Here is a 3,589-nt window from a genome sequence, read left to right as displayed (position 1 = left end):
TAATGGTATTCTTTGAGTACTGTGTATGACCTATCCACCAAAGGGTTTATTTTAGATTTATCTTTTCCTTTTCTAAAATTTTAGTTATGTTATTTCTAGTTTGTCAGAACATAGAACATTTATATATTACTCTTTCATGTTTTCCCCACTTTTATTTTAGTTTCAGGTCCACAATTAACTATATTAAGTGCTTATCAGTGGTCCTTTTGCTGAATTTTCTTCAGTGATTTTTAGCTGAGTCAGTCTCATCCTCTAGCTGGTGCTTCAGAAAAGGCTCATTCTTACAAGTTTGAAACTGTTCTTCTATAGCCTTGACACTTGAGGGACAGTTTGGCTTGGTTCATATATTCTTTCATTGAGTTTCTTGAAAATGCTATTTCAGCGTTGCCTTGCATATTGCTTTTGAGAAATCTTACGCCGGATAATTTTGCTTGACCTTGTAAGTTATTAGATCTTTAGAGAACTGGGGATATTTTATTTACAATAAAACCTTATAATTTTATTAGAATATGTCTTGACATTGTTACAAATAAGTTTTCCTGGTACATTGTGGATCTTTCCAATATGTAGATTCAAGTATTATTTCTGAAATATTTTCTTGAGTTACAGTTATAAATATTAGTTCTGTTCCATTGTATATAGCTTTTTCCTTCTTCAGAGAATCCAATTGTACATATGTTTAATCTTCTTTCATTGTCTTCCATTTCAACAAATTTCCCTCTAATCCTTTCTATTTCATCGCATTTTCACTCTCTTCGTTCTTTTCTTTCTTTTCTTCAATGACTCATATTACATTTTTATTGGAATCTGTTCTCCTTGGGGCATCTTATAGTCCTTATTTCTGATATAATTTTTCTTTTGATTCTTTTTCTTCTTGAAATTAAATAAACTCTCATTTTATTTGTTCTTTTTTTTACAGGATGGAATTAATTTCTGTTCTTAGTTTTTAAATTTCCAAGCCAGAGTGTATGTTTGTTGTTGTTGTGTATACATTTTAAAAATCTCTAAATGCTTGCTTGAGAATTGTTGTAATAGAGGTGTTTCACTGTTAACTTTTTGGAGAAAATTTTTATCAGCCAAAATATTTTTATTCTCAGTTTTTGCCTTTGTCTTATTGTTCTCTTAATAGATAAAGACTTCTAATATATTTTATTTTGTGAATAGAGTTGTCTACTGGGATGATTTATACAATTCAAATGTGCCATCTTCTATCAGTAGTGAGATGTAAAGACTTTTTTCTTGAGTGGCTGTTTTCATAGGTACAGGGGAGGGATGGTGTGTCCTTCCATTTTTTTTGGTTTACTGTTGTTTGATAGAATCTTCCATTTTCTCCACTTCGATTTCCCCTTCACCATGCATTTTTACTATGTTCCCACATAACTGGGACTTTTCCTTCTGCAGGTAGTTTTACCTCCACCCTTGCTTCTCTTTCTGGAGTCTTTCTGGATCCTCCCTCATCTTCAGTAAAGTGTGTGGTGGGAGCTACAGAAATGACTCTGCTGGAAGTTTATGTTTGTCTATTTACAGGTCATTTTAAGCTTATGATGTCCTTCCTTTTCTAATTGTGCTGAAGAAATGGGCCATTGGTGGTTGTCTTTATATTATAGCTGTACAAAGATTGGTACATCTACTCAATTTGGTTAATTGATCTGCTCAATTTTTAAATGATGTGTGGGGAGATTTAGCTTAGATGGTTATAATTATCTTAACTACCAGAAAGTCCCCAAGATGGAGTTTTAAAATAATTGTACATCTATAGTTCATGAGGCAAGGAATAGCTACATATTAATACATAATGGATAGTTTCAAAGAAATTAGGATATTCTTGGGTAGAAAAGTTGTACTTTATTGCAAATCTTTTAGTAACCTCATAAAAACATGGCACATTCAAAACAAAATCTTTTAATTCAAACTTGCATTGACCCAGGTTACAGGGCAGTATGTCTCAAAGGAGGGTTCATGTCTTACCACCTGAAGAGCTTGCTACTGAATCAGAATTTCTGTAGCACATTATTGTACTTGTTAAAACTGCACAGACAGCCTCTTTATTGTTTCACAAAGAGCTCCCACATGCAATCTAAACTAAGAGTGTGAGAGCCTGTCAAAACTGCTGAGCTTTGCTCTCTAAGGACAAAAAGACTTGAAAATCATTTTTCCTCCTTATTTTCATTTTTAGTATAAGTGCTGCTGAGGTGAGCACCCTTATTTTCATTTTTAAATGTTACTAATGCTGATTTGTCCTTTAGACCTAAGTTGATCTGTTGTTTTTTAACCTTTAACTCAAGGGATGTGATACAACCACTTGTATATCCCATCATTTAGCACTGCAGGCAGCAAACCCAACACTTTCTGCTTTATAAAAATATTTATTTATTTATTTATTTATTTATTTATTTATTTATGAGACAGGGTCTCACTATGCTGCTCAGGCTGGACTTGAACTCCTGGGCTCAAGCAATAGTCTGTATTCAGCCTCCTATGTAGCTGGGACTATAGGCATGTGCCACCATGCCCAACCTGCTTTTTTTACACTGTAGTTTTTATTTTTTTTTACGACATATAGGGCATTATCTTATTTTTTTTTATTTTTAATAGACTTTTTGGGTCAGTTTTAGGATCACAGCAAAATTGAGCAGAAAGAAGAGAGTTCCCATATTCCTTTTCCTCTCAGCACTCACAGCCTCTCCTACCATCAACACCTGGAGCAGCAGTGATAACATTTGTTACAATTGATGAACCCATATTGAGACACCATTATCACCCAAAGTTCATAGTTTATATTAAGGCTTACTCTTGGTGTTATAAATTCTGTGGGTTTGGACAAACTTATAATGATATATTTCCACCGTTGTAGCATTATACAGAGAGTAGTTTAACTGGCCTAAATTTCCTCTGTGCTCTATCTATTCATTCCTCCTCCCTAATCCCCATCTATCAGTGATAGTTTTACTGCAGCCATAGTTTTACTATTCCCAGCATGCCATATAGTTGGAATTGCACAGAATAGCAAAAGCTATCACAAAAGACTCTATAAAACTGCAACCTTGAACAAAGGGTATTGCAACCATACATTAAAAAAATACTTCTGTGAGGACATCTGTTCAGCCACTACCTGTTCAAACCTGGACTGGCATCACCCTCATTATTGATCATTATAGTCAAGGATAATTATGTCAAAACAATTATGTAATCCTCCCTATTTTTGTCTTCCTTGACCTCCATGAATACGTGCGCAGTTTACTATATGTGCATGGTTTACTATATTTCCATTGAACTGCTTCATTCCCAAATAAATACCATTTGCTTTCAGACAGCCTCTCTGCTTGTTGTTTAGGTCGACACTGGCTACTGTAGGTGGAGCCTAAATTTGATCACTGGTCCTTACTCCATATTTTGTCCCCATTTTTCCTAAACCACAGGTTTCTGTTACTATAATAATCTAAACAAAGAATTGAAGCATTCTACACTATTGATATCTGTTCCTGATGACTTTTTTGTTAAGGTGGGGGTGTCTGGGAATGAGGTAAGGAAGGAAGAGAATATAGAGAAAGGAAGAGAATAGGAAAGGGAAAAAACAAACTTCTTACTA

The sequence above is a fragment of the Pan troglodytes genome, chromosome 6, assembly GCF_028858775.2.
Source record: "Pan troglodytes isolate AG18354 chromosome 6, NHGRI_mPanTro3-v2.0_pri, whole genome shotgun sequence".
In the NCBI taxonomy this organism is placed as follows: domain Eukaryota; kingdom Metazoa; phylum Chordata; class Mammalia; order Primates; family Hominidae; genus Pan; species Pan troglodytes.
Note: the sequence above shows the minus strand (reverse complement) of the source record.